Source organism: Salmo salar, chromosome 10 (genome assembly GCF_965601325.2).
Source record: "Salmo salar chromosome 10, fSalSal1, whole genome shotgun sequence".
Taxonomy (NCBI): Eukaryota; Metazoa; Chordata; class Actinopteri; order Salmoniformes; family Salmonidae; genus Salmo; species Salmo salar.
The window spans coordinates 63,518,107-63,538,672 of NC_138300.1; the positions used below are offsets into that span (position 1 = coordinate 63,518,107).

The 20,566-nt window shown below is 42.7% G+C and overlaps 1 protein-coding gene across 1 annotated transcript in view; it reads right to left on the reverse strand.

The window, feature by feature from the left end:
* Positions 1-20,566, reverse strand: part of faxdc2 (fatty acid hydroxylase domain containing 2) — a 58,683-nt gene that overhangs the window by 26,360 nt on the left and 11,757 nt on the right. The gene's annotated exons all lie outside the window — the stretch shown is intronic.

Here is a 20,566-nt window from a genome sequence, read left to right on the forward strand (position 1 = left end):
CAGCAGAGGTAACTCTGGGTCTTCCTTTCCTGTGGCGGTCATGAGAGCCAGTTTCATCATAGCGCTTGATGGTTTTTGCGACTGCACTTGAAACGTTCAAAGTGCTTTAAATTTCCAGATTGACTGACCTTCATAACTTACAGTAATGATGAACTGTTATTTCTCTTTGCTTATTTGAGCTGTTCTTGCCATAATATGGACTTGGTCTTTTACCAAATACAGCAATCTTCTGTATACCACCCCTACCTTGTCACAACAGCCTTCCCTGTAGCTCAGTTGGTAGAACATGGTGTTTGCAACACCAGGGTTGTGGGTTCGTTTCCCACGGGGGGCCAGCACAGAAAAAAAATGTATGAAATGTATGCATTCACTACTGTAAGTCGCTCTGGATAAGAGCGTCTGCTAAAATGACTAAAATGTAAAAAAATGTAAAAAATGTAAACACAACTGATTAACCTGTTTAGGATAGGGGGCAGTATTTCCACGGCCGGATAAAAAACATACCCGATTTAATCTGGTTATTACTCCTGCCCAGAAACTAGAATATGCATATAATTGTTTGATTTGGATAGAAATCACCCTAAAGTTTCTAAAACTGTTTGAATGGTGTCTGTGAGTATAACAGAACTCATATGGCAGGCCAAAACCTGAGAAGATTGCATACAGGAAGTGCCCTCTCTGACCATTTCTTGGCCTTCTATAGCCTCTTTATGGAAAATAGAGGATCTCTGCTGTAACGTGACATTTTCTAAGGCTCCCATAGGCTCTCAGAAGGCGCCAGAATGGGGAATGATGACTCTGCAGTCCCTGGGCGAAAAACAGTAGCGCATTTGGATAGTGGTCGATCTGAGAACAATGACACGGGCGCGCGTGCACGTGAAGAGTCCATTTTACATTTTCAGTCTTTGAACGAAAACAATGACTCCCGGTCGGAATATTATCGCTATTTTACGAGAAAAATCTCATAAAAATTGATTTTAAACAGCATTTGACATGCTTCGAAGTACGGTAATGGAATATTTCAAATTTTTTTGTCACGATACGTGCCGGCGCGTCACCCTTCGGATAGTGTCTTGAACGCAAGAACAAAACGCCGCTATTTGGATATAACTATGGATTATTTGGAACCAAAACAACATTGGGTATAAACTAGAAGTGCATTCTGGGAGTGCATTCTGACGAAGAACAGCAAAGGTAATCCAATTTTTCTTATAGTAAATCTGAGTTTGGTGAGTGCCAAACTTGGTGGGTGTCAAAATAGCTAGCCATGATGGCCGGGCTATCTACTCAGAATATTGCAAAATGTGCTTTCACCGAAAAGCTATTTTAAAATCTGACACCGCGATTGCACAATGGAGTTCTGTATCTATAATTCTTAAAATAATTGTTATGTTTTTTGTGAACGTTTATCGTGAGTAATTTAGTAAATTCACCGGAAGTTTCGGTGGGTATGCTAGTTCTGAACGTCACATGCTAATGTAAAAAGCTGGTTTTTGATATAAATATGAACTTGATTGAACAAAACATGCATGTATTGTATAACATAATGTCCTAGGAGTGTCATCTGATGAAGATCATCAAAGGTTAGTGCTGCATTTAGCTGTGGTTTTGGTTTTTGTGACATTATATGTTAGCTTGAAAAATGGGTGTGTGATTATTTCTGGCTGGGTACTCTCCTGACATAATCTAATGTTTTGCTTTCATTGTAAAGCCTTTTTGAAATTGGAAAATGTGGTTAGATAAAAGAGAGTCTTGTCTTTAAAATGGTGTAAAATAGTAATATGTTTGAAAAATTGAAGTTTTGGGATTTTTGAGGAGTTTGTAATTCGCGCCACGCCCTATCATTGGATATTGGAGCGGTGTTCCGCGGAACACCTAGATGTAAGAGGTTAATGCTTTTGAGCGAACTTTTAACAAGGCACACCTGTTAATTGAAATGCAGTCCAGGTGACATGAAGCTGGTTGAGAGAATGCCAAGAGTTTGCAAAGCTGTCATCAAGGCAAAGGGTGGTTACTTTGAAGAATCTCAAATATAAAATATATTTAGATTTGTTTATCACTTTTTTGGTTACTACCTGATTCCATATGTGTTATTTCATTGTTTTGAAAATAAAGAAAAACCCTTGAATGAGTAGGTGTTTCCAATCTTTTGACTGGTACTGTATATGCCGTGGCAGAGCCAGGGGAAATTCCCCTTTAAGTAACCATCTGTATTATGTTGCCATACCAAACGTAACATATCATACTCATTTCAGTGTCACGGATTTACATTTACTATCCAGCTAATGACACCAATGGCTCTCAAACTGAACTTGGATCCGCGTTAAGTAGCAATGGTATCTTTTACCACCGTCGTCTTATGACAGATATCACATTTTATTTGTCACATGCTTCGTAAACAGCAGGTGTGTTCTAACAGTGAAATGCTTACTTAAGGGCCCTTCCCAACAATGCAGAGAAAGAAAATAGAGAAATAATAGAAAAGTAAAAAACGTAATAAGAAAAGTAATAATAGATACACAATGAGTAATAATAACTTGGCTATATACAAGGGGTACCAGTACCGAGTCGATGTACATATTAGTATGAGTTAATTGAGGTAGATATGTACATATAACTAGGAATAAAGTAACAGATAGTAAACACTAGCAGCAGCTTATGTGATGAGTTAGTAAAAAAGGATCGAAGCAGATAGGCCAAGTATCTATTTGGCAGTCTTTAGCAGTCTTATGGCTTGTGGTTAGAAGCTGTTCAGGGTCCTGTTGGTTCCTTGGTGCATCTGTACCGCTTGCTGAGCGTTAAGGCATCAGCATGGTTCAGTTCGGCTGGTGCCTTGCGCCTAGTGAACCGTACGAGTGTGCTCGCATACTCCCTTAAAAGACCTTTGGCGTAAAAAACTTGAAAAAAGCGCCAATAGTACTGTACCCATTTTGAGACGCCGTAGCTAGTATATTCTTCCTCAAAATAGTCTGAATTAATCTAAGATAACTAAAGAAATATGTCATTAAAGAAAGGTTAAATAAAAAAATAATTCAGAAGATATCTTTGTCGTGCAATTTTACGTCTGACTAGGATGTTTGGTGCAGTATTTCTCAAGTGAAAAAATGTGCATGAGGACGAGTTGTCTCTCGTTGAATTATAATAGGCACTTCATTGAAGAATCACTACTGTTGACCAATACCCAACGAGTGGGCGTAGACTTGTCATGTGCCCGAACAGCCGAAAAGAACCCTTGCCAAAGTCCAAAATGAACAAAAATGTTGTCATAATATATGCACAAACGGTTCCGAACTGTTTAGGCTGGGAAGCATGCGGATGCCTTTATTAGAGAGAACAGTGTATGAATTGGGTGGCTGGAGTCTTTGACAATTGTAAGGCCTTCCTCTGATCTATGGCCCATGCCAAATCTTTTCAGCCTCCAGAAGGGGAAGAGGCATTGTTGTGCCATGTTCACGCCTGTGTTGGTGTGTTTGGACCATGATAGGTCCTTAGTGATGTGGACACCGAGGAAGCTTTCGACCCGCTCCACTACAGCCCTGTCAATGTGAATGGGGGCGTGCTCGGCCCTCTGTTTCCTGTAGTCCACGATCAGCTCCTTTGCCTTGCTGACGGTGATGGATTGGCACCACACTGCCAGGTCTCTGACCGCCTCCCTATAGGCTCTTATTTGTCATCGGTGATCAGGCATACAGTGCCTTCGGAAAGTATTCAGAATCCTTTACTTTGTTACAGCCTTATTCTAAAATGGATTAAATAAAAAAAATCAATCTACACACAACACCCCATAATGACATAGCGAAAACAGTTTTTTTATGTTGTAAATGTATTACATATGAAAACAGATACCTTATTTACATAAGTATTAAAACTCTTTGATATGAGAATCGAAGTTGAACTCTGGAGCATCCTGTTGAGATGTTCCTACAACTTGATTGGAGTCCACCTGTGGTAAATTCAATTGATTGGACATGATTTTGAAAGGCACACACCTGTCTATATAAGGTCCCACAGTTGACAGTGCATGTCAGAGCAATAACCAAGCCATGAGGTTGAAGGATTGTCTGTAGCACTCGGAGACAGGATTGTGTCGAGTCACATATCTGGGGAAGGGTACAAAAACAATTCTGCAGCATTGAAGGTCCCCAAGAACACAGTGGCCTCCATCATTCTTCAATGGAAGAAGTTTGGAACCACCAAGACTCTTGAGCTGGTCGCCCAGCCAAACTGAGCAATCAGGAGAGAAAGGCCTTGGTCAGGGAGGTCACCAAGAACCCGATGGTCACTCTGACAGAGCTCTAGAGTTCCTCTGTGGAGATGGGAGAACCTACCAGGACAACCATCTCTGCAGCATTCAACCAATCTGGCCTTTATGGTAGCGCATAGATACAGTTGAAGTCAGAAGTTTACATACACTTAGGTTGGATTCATTAAAACTCATTTTTCAACCACTCTACAAATTACTTGTTAACAAACTCTAGTTTTGGCAAGTCAGTTAGGACATTTACTTTGTGCATGACTGTCACGACTTCTGCCGAAGTCGGTTCCTCTCCTTGTTCGGGCGGTGTTCGGCGGTCAACGTCACCGGTCTTCTAGCCATCGCCGATCCATTTTTCATGTTCCATTTGTTTTGTCTGGTTGTCACACTCACCTGGTTTCAATTCCCTAATTACATGTTGTATATGTTCCCTTTGTTTCCCCAATGTCCTTGTCGGGAATTGTTTATTTGTAAGTACGTGTGCTTTATGTGACTGGTGCGATACGGGTTTTGTTGCCCATGTGTTTTTTGTTATTTTTGTATGCCGGTAGTTATGTACATTAAACGGCTCCAGCTATTTACCAAGTTCTGCTCTCCTGCGTTTGACTTCCATGCCACCAGTTACGCACCCCTGACAGAATGAACACCCGACTATGGAGTCAGCGGGAGCAGGTGCCCCTGGTATAGGGGTCGAGGAGCGCATCCAGGAGCAAGTGAACATAATCCAACAGCTCGGCGCCATCATGGATCAAGTTATCCAGACCCTGGACCGTTGGGAGAGACAGGGAAGTCCACCAGCGCGTTCAACAACGCAACCCGAACCTCCACTACTCACTCCTTCTGCAACTGGTCCAAGTGGGATGCATCTCGCCCTTCCCGGGGAGTATGAGGGGACGGAGGCACGGTGCCAGGGTTTCCTGTTACAGCTGGACCTATACCTACGCACCGTTTACCCAGCTCCCTCGGGAAGGGAGAGGGTGTGTCATTTCGTGCCTCACAGGGAGAGCTCTGGAGTGGGCCAACACCGAGTGGGGAGAAGGAGAAGCAGCGTTGGAGGACTTCACCGAGTTCACCCGCCGTTTACAGGCAGTCTTCGACCACCTGCCCGAGGGTAGAGCAGCGGGTGAGCACCTCTTCCAGCTGAGGCAGGAGACGAGGAGCGCCCAGGAGTTTTCCCTAGAGTTTAGGACCCTGGCTGCCGGCGTGGGATGGAACGACAGGGCCCTGATCGACCACTACCGCTGCAGTCTGCGCGAGGACGTCCGTCGGGGGTTGGCCTGCAGAGACACCACCCTCACGTTGGATCAGCTGGTGGACCTGTCCATCCGGCTGGACAACCTGATGGCTACCCGCGGACGTTCGGATCGGGGTCTGGTGGTTCCATCCCCTCGCACCCCCTTTCCTGAACCTATGGAGCTGGGAGGGGCGGTGCGTAGGAAGATCGGAGGGGGTTCCAGTTCGTGCACCATCTGTGGCCGCAGAGGACACACTGCCGGTCGGTGCCGGGTTGGTCCCTCTGGGAGTCGAGGCAGCAGGCAGGGCACTCTGGCGTCATCCCAGGTGAGTCTGCACCACTCTCATCCAGAGTCCTCTGTTGTCCAACTGGTTGTACCTGTTTGTTTTCCTGTTTTTTTCCCCCGCATTCCCAGCGTAAGGCGCTAGTCGATTTAGGCGCAGCTGGGAATTTTATTGACAGAGCGCTCGCTCGTAGTCTTATGATCCCCATTATCCCTGTGGCTAGACCTTTCCCAGTTCACGCTCTGGATAGTTGACCATTGGGGTCCGGGCTAATCAGGGAAGCCACTATCTCCCTGGCCATGGTGACGCAGGGGAGTCACGAGGAGAGAATCAGTCTCTTTCTCATTGACTCCTGCATTTCCCGTGGTACTGGGCCTTCCCTGGTTGGCTCATCATAACCTCTCTATTTCATGGCAACAGAGGGCTCTCAAGGGGTGGTCGCGAGAGAGCTCGGGGAGGTGTGTAGGGGTTTCCGTTGGTACTACCACGGTGGAAAGTCCATACCAGGTCTCCACCGTGCGCATCCCTCCAGAATATGCCGATTTGGCTCTCGCCTTCTGTAAGAAGAAGGTGACTCAATTACCACCCCATCAACGGGGGGATTGTGCGATAAATCTCCTGGTAGACGCTGCACTTCCCAGGAGTCACGTGTATCCCCTGTTGCAAGCAGAGACATTGGCTATGGAGACATATGTCTCTGAATCCCTGTGTCAGGGGTACATTCGGTCATCCACTTCACCCGTCTCCTCTAGTTTCTTTTTTGTGAAGAAGAAGGATGGAGGTTTGCGCCAGTGCATTGATTATCGAGGTCTCAATTAAATCACAGTTAGGTACAGTTACCGCTACCTCTTATCGTCACGGCAAATTGAGTCAATGCACGGGGTGCGCTTCTTCACAAAACTGGATCTCAGGAGCGCATACCACCTGGTGCGTATCCGGGAGGGAGACAAGTGGAAGACGGCGTTTAGTACCATCTCAGGGAATTATGAGTACCTCGTCATGCTGTACGGGTTGATGAATGCTCCATCAGTCTTCCAATCCTTTGTCGATGAGATTTTCAGAGACCTGCACGGGCAGGGTGTAGTGCTGTATATCGATGACATTCTGGTATACTCCGCTCCACACGCCGAGCATGCGTCTTTGGTGCGCAAGGTACTTGGACGACTGTTTGAGCATGACCTGTATGTCAAGGCTGAGAAATGCCTGTTCTTTCAGCAAGCCGTCTCCTTCCTAGGGTATCGCATTTCCACGTCAGGGGTGGAGATGGAGAGTGACCGCATTTCAGCCGTGCGTAATTGGCCGACTCCCACCACGGTAAAGGAGAAGCAGCGATTTTTATGGTTTGTAATTTCTACCGGAGATTCATCCAGGGTTTTGGTCAGGTAGCTGCTCCCATTACCTCACTGCTGAAGGGGGGTCCTGTACGTCTGCAGTGATCAGTTGAGGCGGACAGGGCTTTTGGGCAACTAAGGGCTCTGTTTACTTCGGCGCCCGTGCTGGCCCATCCAGATCCCTCTTTGGAGTTCATAGTGGAGGTGGACGCGTCCGAGGCTGGGATAGGAGCGGTGCTCTCTCAGTGCTCGGGTACGCCACCGAAGCTCCGCCCCTGTGCTTTCTTCTCGAAGAAGCTCAGCCCGGCGGAGCAAAACTATGACGTGGGGGACCAGGAGCTGTTGGCTGTAGTCAAGGCTTTGAAGGCATGGAGACATTGGCTTGAGGGGGCTAAACACCCTTTTCTCATCTGGACTGATGTTAAAGGAATTTTATATCTTGATGATAATAATCAATAATCAATTCGCCTTGACTAATGCCCAAGGTTTGTAAGACAATGGGTTAAAATAATTAGGCAAGGACTCAGCTTTCTGCAAAAGGTTTCTGTAGCTTTATTCAGAGAACGTTCTGCCGTCAGGATAACAAAACAGTCATTATATAGTTCTTGCTTACTTACGCACATGCATTTACACACAATCTGTTGGTGACCTGCAACCCCCATAAACTTCTCACACTGTTTATCACCTTCTGGCTCAGCCTGTTCCTTTCCTTCAAGGTTAGGAACTCTCTGAAGTTTTACTCCCTTGACCATCTGCTTCTCTATCTCTCTATACTAATTGCATACACACATTTCTTTCCCTCTCCAGTGGTTCCTGGACTTTCCGGAACTAATCAGACTAATCAATCCCTACATTGATCATTACATTGATTATTCATTAAACCTGCTGTATGACTAATAATTCATCATGGTTTATTGATTCATTTACATTTATTAGATAATTCTCTTATCAATTGACCACCGTAATCTGGAGTACATCCGGTCAACGAGGAGACTGAACCCTCGCCAGGCAAAGTGGGCCATGTTTTTCACCCGTTTTGTTTTCACCCTTTCCTACAGACCAGGTTCCCAGAACGTTAAGGCAGACACACTGTCCCGGCAGTATGACACAGAGGAGCGGTCCATGGATCCCACTCCCTTACTCCCCACCGCTTGTTTGGTGTCGCCGGTAGTGTGGGGAGCATGGATGCGGACATTGAGCGTGTGTTACTTGCAGAGCCCACTCCCCCTCAGTGTCCAGCTGGGCGTCTGTATGTTCCGTCTGCTGTCCTCGACCGATTGATCTATTGGGCCCACACATCACCCTCCTCTGGTCATCCTTGGATTTGTCGGACAGTGCGCCGTCTTAGTGGGAAGTACTTGGCTAAGGATGTGAGGGTTTATGTTTCCTCCTGTTCGGTGTACGCCCAGTGTAAGGCTCCTAGGCACCTGCCCAGAGGTAAGTTACAACCCTTACCCATTCCACAGTGGCCGTGGTCGCACCTGTCGGTGGATTTCATAACCGATCTTCCACCTTCACAGGGAAACATCCCGATCCTGTCGTCTCCTCCCTTTGCCCGGTCTCCCTATGGCCCTACAGACTGCGGAAGCCCTGTTTTCTCACGTCTTCCGGCACTATGATGTGCCTGAGGATATAGTGTCTGATCGGGGTCCCCAGTTCACTTCGAGGGTCTGGATGGCGTTCATGGAACCTCTGGGGGTCTCAGTCAGCCTTACCTCAGGTTTTCACCCCGAGAGTAACGGGCAGGTGGAAAAAGTTAACCAGAGTGTGGGTAGGTTTCTGAGGTCTTATTGCCAGGACCGGCCGGGGGAGTGGGCAGCGTTCGTGCCTTGGGCAGAGATGGCCCAGAACTCGCTCCGCCACTCCTCCACTAACCTCTCTCCCTTTCAGTGTGTGTTAGGGTATCAGCCAGTTCTGGCTCCTTGGCATCAGAGTCAGACCAAAGCTCCTGCGGTGGATGACTGGTTCCGGCGCGCGGAAGAGACATGGGACGCCGCCCATGTTCATCTTCAGCGCGCCGTGCTGCACCAGAAAGTGGGCGCAGGCCGTCACCGCAGTGAGGCCCCGGTGTTCGCACCGGGCGAACGGGTCTGGCTCTCGACCCGGAACCTGCCCCTCTGCCTGCCCTGTCGCAAGCTTTGTGGGGCCATTTAAAGTCCTGAATAGAGTGAACGAGGTATGTTATAGGTTACAGCTTCCTCCTGATTACCGCATTAACCCCTCGTTCCATGTGTCTCTCCTCAGGCCGGTGGTGGCTGGTCCGCTCCAGGAAGCTGAGGTGCGGGAGGTTCCTCCGCCCCCTCTGGACATCGAGGGGGCCCCGGCGTACTCCGTTCGATCCATCCTAGATTCGAGACGTCGGGCGAGGGGCCTTCAATACCTCGTGGACTGGGAGGGGTATGGTCCGGAGGAGAGATGCTGGGTTCTGGAGGAGGACGTGTTGGACCCTTCTATGCTGCGGGATTTCCACCATCTCCGTCCGGATTGCCCTGCGCCTCGTCCTCCGGGTCGTCCTTGAGTCCGGTGTCGGCGCGCTGCTGGAGCCGGTCGTCAAGCGGGGGTACTGTCACGACTTCTGCCGAAGTCGGTTCCTCACCTTGTTCGGGCGGTGTTCGGGGGTTGACGTCACCAGTCTTCTAGCCATTGCCGATCCATTTTCCATGTTCCATTTGTTTTGTCTGGTTGTCACACTCACCTGGTTTCAATTCCCTAATTACATGTTGTATATTTTCCCTTTGTTTCCCCATGTCCTTGTCGGGAATTGTTTATTGTAAGTACGTGTGCTTTATGTGACTGGTGCGATACGGGGTTTGTTGCCCATGTGTTTTTGTTATTTTTGTATGCCGGTAGTTCTGTACATTAAACGGCTCTGGCTATTTACCAAGTTCTGCTCTCATGCGTTTGACTTCCATGCCACCAGTTACGCGCCCTTGACAATGACACAAGTAATTTTTCTAAAGATTGTTTACCGACAGATTATTTCACTTATAATTCACTGTATCACAATTCCAGTGAGTCAGAAGTTTACATACACGAAGTTGACTGTGCCTTTAAACAGCTGGAAAATTCCAGAAAATGAATTGGGGAAAATCAAAAGAAATCAGCCATGACCTCAGGAAAAAAATTGTAGACCTCCAAAAGTCTGGTTCATCCTTGGGATCAATTTCCAAATGCCTAAAGGTACCACGTTCATCTGTACAAACAATAGTACGCAAGTATAAACATCATGGGACCACGCAGTCATCATACCGCTCAGGAAGGGGACGCGTTCTGTCTCCTAGAGATGAACGTACTTTGGTGCAAAAAGTGCAAATCAATCCCAGAACAACAGCAACGGACCTTATGAAGATGCTGGAGGAAACAGGTACAAAAGTATCTATATCCACAGTAAAACGAGTCCTATATGGACATAACCTGAAAGGCCGCTCAGCAAGGAAGAAGCCACTGCTCCAAAACCACCATAAAAAAGCCAGACTACGGTTTGCAACTGCATATGGGGACAAAGATCGTACTTTTTGGAGAAATGTCCTCTGGTCTGATGAAACAAAAATAGAACCGTTTGGCCATAATGACCATCGTTATGTTTGGAGGAAAAAGGGGGAGGCTTGCAAGCTGAAGAACACCATCCCAACCGTGAAGCACGGGGGTGGCAGCATCATGTTGTGGGGATGCTTTGCTGCAGGAGGGACTGGTGCACTTCACAAAATAGATGGCATCATGAGGAAGAAGAATTATGTGGATAAATTGCAAGCAACATCTCAAGACATCAGTCAGGAAGTTAAAGCTTGGTCGCAAATGGGTCTTCCAAAAGCACAATGACCCCAAGCATACTTCCAAAGTTGTGGCAAAATGGCTTAAGGACAATAAAGTCTAGGTATTGGAGTTGCCATTTCAAAGCCCTGACCTCAATCCTAATGAAAATTTGTGGGCAGAACTGAAAAAGCGTGTGCGAGCAAGGAGGCCTACAAACCTTACTCAGTTGCACTAGCTCTGTCAGGAGGAATGGGCCAAAATTCACCCAACTTATTGTGGGAAGCATGTGGGAGGTTACCTGAAACGTTTGACCAAAGTTAAACAATTTAAAGGCAATGCTACCAAATACTAATTGAGTGTATGTAAACTTCTGAACCACTGGGAATGTGATGAAAGAAATAAAAGCTGAAATAAATAATTCTCTCTACTATTATTCTGACACTTCACATTCTTAAAACAAAGTGGTGATCCTAATTGACCTAAGACAGGACATTTCATTAGTATTAAATGTCAGGTATTGTGAAAAACTGAGTTTAAATGTATTTTGCTAAGGTGTATGTAAACTTCCAACTTCAACTGTATATTCAGCACCCCCAACCCCCGCCCCCCCCCCCGAGAAATAAGACAAAGGAAAACAGAAAGCATTAATGCATAAAACAAAAGACATCAAGGACAACAAAAATCATAACTGCAAGGCCAACTGAATATGTTTCAGTGTATGTATGGCACTATTTACGTACATGTGTGTATGTGTGCATTTGAATGAAAGTTTGTGTATATGCATGTGTACAAACACCTGCACGGCATCAGTCTCAGGCAAACCGGCATTAGCTGTAAAAACACTGCCCCTCAGTGTCATTCAAACACACCTTTTGTTATGTTATTTTTTTTTTACTTTTATCTTTGACCGTCATTCTATCCCCCGCCCAGCAACTCCACTCTCACTTGTCACCAATTCCACATCCCAACCCTCGGGTTCCCTCAGCCCATCCCACATATCTCTGCTGGCCACCCTCTTCGGATTTCTTCGCACCATATATCTTTCAACTATGCTGTGATGTTTAACACTATTTCAACCTATCTAATAGAATTGAATTCACAGATTGCGTGTTGAAGATAAATTATTTTACTAAGACTATTAGTAATTGACTGACCTGGTCTCTCCAGATCTCCCAACAGTACTATTTCTAGGGTACATTTTTGATCAATATTATGCATTTTCAGCCATTCCTGAACCTGAGACCAGAATCAGACTACCTGAGGGCAATACCAAAATAAATGTATTGATTTTGTATCCTCACAACAAAATCTGCAGAGCTTCGATGACTGTATGCCCCAAATATTCAACATTTTGTTGGTGGCAAGAATTCTATATAATAATTTCAGCTGAAAAGCACAAAGTCTTGATTGTTGCGTAATTTTATATATCAACTCATACACCCTGTACCATTGAATCGGTACATCAAAAATCTCTTCCCAACTATTTTGCAATATTTATGGCCGTCAACATCCTGGTCCTCAAATGAAACTGGTACACTTTCCTATTTATGCTATTTTTATTCCTCCGCCAGTTCTGATCCTTTATATTTGGCAGTCAGACCTGTTCCCTATCTCCTCCCGCTGCCACCTGCCTCATCCATTTTTGGGGTAATGCTGTAATCAAATGATTGTACTCTTGGATTGAGCAGACCTACCCGTACAATTCTGATAACTCCATGAAAGACAACTCTACCATTCCAATTTACAACATAATTTAGGAACAAAATACCCTTTTCAAACATTTTTCTATAAATACAGGTCTTTTTTATTAACCAGCACATTTCAGTTCAGCCATAATATTTGTTGTAATATTTGTTCTATCTTTTCAAGGGGATGAAATTGTAGCCACCTCTACAATGCATGTTTGAAAATGAGAGATACTTTGAAAAAATTATAATTTTCAATTAATCAAAAATGAGACATGGCAATCTGCACAAAGGCAAAAAGGCCATTTTTAAACCATGAATGAGCTTTTCTTAGTAAACTACTTTAGAACCATTTAGGGTTCAAGTAAAAGTTTTTATTAAGTGAAGCTTTTATAGAGAGGTTTAGTGCTTTTATATTTAATAATTTCAACCCACCAAATTCATATTCATTATATAAATAGGCACGCTTTATTTTGTCTTGTTTCGTGTCCCAGATGAAGCAAAATATTTTTTACCCATATGATTTGAAAAACGAATCATCAGGAGTAGGCAGCACCATATGTAAGTGAGTAAACTGAGATATGACTAAGGAGTTAATCAAGGCAATTTTTTCATAAATAGACAGGTATTTACCTCCATGGTTGTAGGATCTTGTCTATTTTTACAAGTTTTTTATTGAAATTCATTGTGGATAGCTCATTTATGTATTTTGTGATATGAATACGAAGTATGTCTACTTCACCATCAGACCATTTTATAGGTAAACTGCAGGGTAATGTAAAAGTTGTATTTTTTAAAAGATCCAATACGTAATATTGTACACATATAATTATTAGGTTTTAATCCAGAAAAGTTATCTAGATCTTCAATGAGACATTGTAGGGATCTAACTTGTGGACTTTATATAAAACTTGAGACATCGGCATACATGGACACCTTTGTTTTTAAGCCTTGGATTTCTAATCCTTTAATGTTGTTATTGGATCTGATTTTAATAGCTAGCATTTCGATGGCCATAACTAATTGATATGGTGACATCAGACAGCCTTGTTTAACTCCTCTTGACAATTCAAAACTCTCAGAGAAATAGCCACTATTTACTATTTTACACCTGGTGTTGCTATACATTACTTGTACCCATTTTATAAGAGAATCACCGAAATTGAAAAAAAATCCAGGCATTTATAGATAAAATCCAGTCTTTATCAAAGGCCTTTTCAAAATCTGCTATAAATACCAGGCCTGGCTTCTTAGATGTTTCATTATGCTCTATTATTTTTAGTAATTGTCGTATATTATCTCCAATGTATCGTCCATGTAATAACCTGTCTGATTAGGGTGAACAATACCTGGTAAAACCCTTTTAATTCTGAGTGCTATGCATTTTGCTAGTATTTTTGCATCATAACATTGAAGTGTAAGAGGCCTCCAGTTTTTTAGATAGACTGGATCTTTTATATTTGCCATCTGGGTCTTGTTGTAATAATAGAGAAATCAGACCTTCCTGCTGAGTACCTGACAGACTACCATTTCTATAGTTAAAACAATCTAACAATGGAGTTTGAGTATATGAAAAAAGCCTTGATATACCTCCACTGGTATGCCATTAAGCCCTGGGGTTTTTCCAGACTGAAAGGATTTGATAGCCTTAAAGTTCTTCCTCTGTAATTTGGCCTTCGCACTGATCTTTCTGTACATTTGTTAATTTTACATCTGGAGGAAACCTGACACCATCCCTACAGTAAAGCATGGTGGTGGCAGCATCATGCTGTGGGGATATTTCTCAGCGACAGGGACTGGGAGACTAGTCAGTATCAAGGCAAAGATGAACAGAGCAAAGTACAGAGAGATCCTTGATGAAAACCTGTTCCAGAGCGCTCAGGACCTCATACCAGGGCGAAGGTTCACCTTCCAACAGGACAATGACCCTAAGCACACAGCCAAGAACACTCAGGAATGGCTTCAGAAAAAGTCTCTGAATGTCCTTGAGTGGCCCAGCCAGAGGCCGGACTTGAACCCGATCAAACTTCTCTGGAGAGACCTGAAAATAGCTGTGCAGCAACGCTCCCCATCCAAGCTGACAGAGCTTGAGAAGATCTGCAGAGAAGAATGGGAGAAACTCCCCAAATACCGGTGTGCCAAGCTTGTAGCATCATACCCAAGAAGACTCGATGCTGTAATCGCTGCCAAATGTGCTTCAACAAAGTACTGAGTAAAGGGTCTGAATACTTATGTAAATGTGATATTTCCTTTTTTTCTTTTTAACCTCTTACATCTAGATGTTCCGCTAGCGGAACATCACTCCAATATCCAAAGATAGGGCGTGGCGCGAATTACAAACTCCTCAAAAATCCAAAAACTTCAATTTTTCAAACATATGACTATTTTACACCATTTTAAAGCCAAGACTCTCCTTTATCTAACCACATTGTCCGATTTCAAAAAGGCTTTACAACGAAAGCAAAACATTAGATTGTCAGCAGAGTACCCAGCCAGAAATAATCAGACACCCATTTTTCAAGCTAGCATATAATGTCACAAAAAACAAAACCACAGCTAAATGCAGCACTAACCTTTGATAATCTTCATCAGATGAGACTCCTAGGACATTATGTTATCCTGTTGGGGATAGGGGGCAGTATTTTCACGGCCGGATAAAAAACGTACCTGATTTAATCTGGTTACTACTCCTGCCCAGAAACTAGAACATGCATATAATTATTGGCTTTGGATAGAAAACACCCTAAAGTTTCTAAAACAGTTTGAATGGTTTCTGTGAGTATAACAGAACTCATATGGCAGGCAAAAACCTGAGAAGATTCCTTACAGGAAGTGGCCTGTCTGACAAGTTCTTGTTCTTCTTGGCTCTGTTTATTGAAAACTGAGGATCTTTGCTGTAACGTGACACTTCCTACGGCTCCCATAGGCTCTCAGAACCCGGGAAAATGCTGAATGATGTAATTCCAACCTCTGGCTGAAAAACATTAGCGCGTTTGGATAGTGGCCGGTCAGAGTACCATCAGACAGATGCTCGTGCACGAGTCGACCCCAAGTTTTATTTTCTTTCGTCTTTGAACGTAAACACGCTTTCCCGGTCGGAATATTATCGCTTTTTTACGAGAAAAATTGCATAAAAATTGATTTTAAACAGCGGTTGACATGCTTCGAAGTACGGTAATGGAATATTTAGAAATTTTTTGTCACGAAATGCGAAACCCTTCTTTACCATTCGGATAGTGTCTTGAACGCACAAACAAAACAGGATATTTGAACATAACTATGGATTATTTTGAACCAAACCAACATTTGTTATTGAAGTAGAAGTCCTGGGAGTGCATTCTGACGAAGACAGCAAAGGTAATAACATTTTTCTTATAGTAAATCTGACTTTGGTGAGGGCTAAACTTGGTGGGTGTCTAAATAGCTAGCCCTGTGATGCCGGGCTATCTACTGAGAATATTGCAAAATGTGCTTTCACCGAAAAGCTATTTTAAAATCGGACATAGCGAGTGCATAGAGGAGTTCTGTATCTATAATTCTTAAAATAATTGTTATGTTTTTTGTGAACGTTTATTGTGAGTAATTTAGTAAATTCACTGGAAGTTTGCGGTGTTTTGTTCAATCAAGTTCATATTTATATCAAAAACCAGCTTTTTACATTAGCATGTGACGTTCAGAACTAGCATACCCCCCGCAAACTTCCGGGGAATTTACTAACAATTTACTAAATTACTCACGATAAACGTTCACAAAAAGCATAACAATTATTTATATGCATATTCTAGTTTCTGGGCAGGAGTAATAATCAGATTAAATCGGGTACGTTTTTTATCCGGCCGTGAAAATACTGCCCCCTATCCATAACAAGTTAATCATTGTATCACAATTATGTTTCCATATAGCATTGTTAATCAATGTGTATTATTAGTCATTTAAGGGTGGAATGATAAGATAATGATCTAATGAAGGTAAATGAATCAATAATCCATTATGAATTAGTAGTTATGTAGCATGGATAAAAAACTGTAAGTCAGTGTGCACAACGTTAGTCCCATCAAGTCTAGACATGGGTGTGTGAGATACCGGGAGGAGCCTTCAAGGTTCTCCTAATCTATGGGGAAAGGAACAGGCAGTGCTGGAACAGTGGTAACAGGTCAAGGAAGAGATACTGTTCACCTACTGTCTGTGCGTATGTGTGTGCATAGGTTATCTACTTTTGGGTGTGGATGTGTGTGCGTAAGCGGAGAGAGAATAAAATGAACATCTTTGTGTATGTTGGGCAGAACGTTCCCTGAATAAACTGTACAAGACCTTTTGCAGAAAGCTGAGTCCTTGCCTAATTATGAACCCAGTGTCTTACAAACCCTGGGGATTAGTCAAGGCTTATTGATTGTTAATTTATAGCATTAGGATAGAAAATTCCTTTGACAGTTACTGAATTCATAAAAATATTTGCTGCCAGTGTAGTAAGGTTGGTAATACGAGAGGTCTTCGGACTTACCATGTTTGTATTATTTTCTTTGAAAGAACAACTAGTGGGTTTTGAGTGCTTCTCCTCTATTTGGGAAGTTGGTCTGCCTGCTCCTCAGTCTGAGAGAGATATTCTGAGAGCAAGTTTGTGTCTTCTTCCTCTGTATATAAAAACTGTTTAAAACTGTATAACACAATAGTGTTTTTGGAAAAGTGGTTCATATATCCTAGTCAATAGCGAATGTGGCTATGTATATATTTATTTTGCCGTTAATGTATTGAAGACCTATTTCAGCAAGTTAACCAAGTTTTTGCTGGCTTAACTAGCCATGTTAATGACGAGCTAACTAGCACCATTGGTCACTGCACAACAATGTCACGCTAGTTATTGCCAGCAGGTGATTTGCTAGCAGGTGACTTATTGAAATATTAAGTGAATGTTTATTTTCTTACTACCTTAAAAGGTTTATATGAAAGGGTTGTGCTCTGTATTTATGGATTAATATCACTTCACATTGAGAGTATGTATCACTACTGTTGCTCCTATCTAAAAGATATCTTGTGTCCTACCTAACCAGTGAATGTGTAGCTGTGACCGCCCTGTCAATGCCTGTCATCACTGTTTGATATCTTTTACTGCAGATAAAAACCGAGTCAACCTGAAGTGTGGGTGTACGTGTGCCTTTCTTCTGGGGGGCTATGTGAAGTTGGTTACACAAGTAACAGACACATCTCAACATCAACTGTTCAGAGTAGACTGCGAGAATCAAGCCTTCATGGTCAAATTGCTGCAAAGAAACCACTACTAAAGGACACCAATAAGAGGAAACTGTCAAGAAACACAAGCAATGGACATTAGACTGGTGGAAATCTGTATTTTGGTCTGATCAGTCCAAATTTGAGATTTTTGTGGGTGAACTGATGATCTCCACATGTGGTTTTCACTTTGAAGCATGGAGGAGGAGGTGTGATGGTGTGGGGATGCTTTGCTGGCGACACTGTCTGTGATTTATTTAGAATTCAAGGCACTCTTAACCAGCATGGCTACCACAGCATTCTGCAGAGATACGCCATCCCATGTGGTTTGCGCTTAGTGGGACTATCATTTGTTTTTCAACAGGACAATGACCCAAAACACACCTCCAGGCTGTGTAAGGGCTATTTGACCAAGAATGAGAGTGATGGAGTGCATCATCAGATGACCTAGCCTCCACAATCATCCAACCTCAACCCAATTGAGATGGTTTGGGATGAGTTGGACCGCATGAATGAAGGAAAAGCAGCCAACAAGTGCTCAGCATATGTGGGAATTCCATCAAGGCTGTTGGAAAAGCATTCCTCATGAAGCTGCTTGAGAGAATGCCAAGAGTGTGCAAAGCTGTCATCAAGGCAAAGGGGTTTACTTTGAAGGTTCTAAATTTGTTTAGAACATTGATTTGTTTAACACTTTTTTGGTTACTACAAGATTCCATATGGTTTATTTCATAGTTTTGATGTCTTCACTATTATTCTACATTGTAGAAAATAGTACAAAATAAATAAAACCCTTGAATGTATATGGCGGACCAATCCAAACTCATCTCTCGGCATTTCCATCCCACTCATTATCTCAGCCAATCATGGCTAGCGGGAAGGTTGCTGCCTTCTTCTATGGCTAAACCAATCAGGCTCGTAATTTAACATTTTTATTTGTATTTACAGATGGCATACAAGTTTGTTATTAAGCCAATGTTCCAGAAGGCATTTCTCTTTCTCTCCTGTCTTTCTCCTATCTCTCTCCTGTCTTCCTCTCTCTCTCTCTGTCTCGCTCTCTTTCTCTCATATTCCCCTCTCTCTCCTGTCTTCCACTCTCGCTCCTGTCTCTCTCTCTTTCTCCTGTCTTCCTTACTCTCCAGTCTTCTTCTCAAATTCAAATTGGCATATAAAACATACACCTATCAAGGCAATGAGGACGCAGATAGATAATAACAGGAAAAAGAATAATACTCATTGAGTAGTAACAACTACAGTAAGAAATGAATGAGGACAATAATGAACTAGTGAGAAACACACAGGTAGTAATGTTAATGCTCTGGTTGGTTGTTCCACTGGCTGTCCCTACGGGTGAAACACACAGGTAGTAATGTTAATGCTCTGGTTGGTTGTTCTACAGGCAGTCCCTACGGGTGTGATAGGAAGTTACATATTATGGCACAGAGGTGTTTTTCTCCTAATAGATTTAGGATTTTCTCCTTTTCTGTTTTGGTTTCAAAATGTTTGTATTTGCTCCAAAAATGTTTTGAGTACAGTATACTGCCATCCACTTGGTATAAGTCTATAGTGAATCCCATTCCCAAATCTTCAAAAAATGAACTATAGAGGCATACGTTTTTTAAGTATGGTTTATAAATTATATTAATCCATCCTCAACAATAGGCTAATTACATTTTTGGAGGACCAAAACATTCTGGTGGAAGAACAAAATGGTTTCAGTAAATCCAGAGCCTGTATAGATCATATCTTCTCGGTCTGTACAATAATCAGAAATAGATTACATGAAGAGAAGCCTACTTTTGGATGTTTCATTGATTTCCAGAAAGTTTTTGATTTTGTAAATAGGGATATTTTAGACTATAGTTTGTTAAAGACAGAGGTTGATGGGAAATTGTATCATGCAATCCAGTCTCTTTACAAAGTACCTATTGCTTGTGTCCGTGTTAATGAATATCGTACAGATTGGTTTCTCACACCGTCGGGTGTAAAACAAGGAAATGCCTTTTCACCGACTTTGTTTGCTTTGTTTTTTAAATGATTTGGCAAAATAAAATAAGCAAGATAAATATTGGAGTAAGATATAATGACGAAATGCTAAGTATCCTATAAAAGGCTGATGATATTATTCTGATTGCAGAAACTGAACAAGACCTGCAGAACATGTTATTATGTGCAGTCACTTGGTGTATAAGATGGAGACTCATGATCAACCAGACTAAAACACAGATAATGACATGGTGTAATCAACTGGAGACTCATGATCAACCAGACTAAAACACAGATAATGACTTGGTGTAAAAGATGGAGACTCATGATCAACCAGACAAAAACACAGATAATGACTTGGTGTAAAAGATGGAGACTCATGATTAACCAGAAAAAAGGCAGATAATGACTTGGTGTATAAGATGGAGACTCATGATCAACCAGACAAAAACACAGATAATGACTTGGTGTAAAATATGGAGACTCATTATCAATCAGACTAAAACACAGATACAACTTTGTGTAAAAGATGGAGACTCATGATCAACCAGAGAAAACACAGATAATGACTTAGTGTAAAAGATGGAGACTCATGATTAACCAGACTAAAACACAGATAATGACTTTTAGAAAACCAGCTACTAAGAGAAGTGTTTTGTTTTGGTGAAGACATTCTTGGAGTTTACTAGAAGTTATAAATATTTGGGTCTTTTTATTGATGAACATATTACCTTTCTTTTCAGAACATCTGCCCTGGCCAACTCAGCAAGTAGAGCTCTTGGAGGAGTTATAGGAAAAACACTCAAAGATATTGG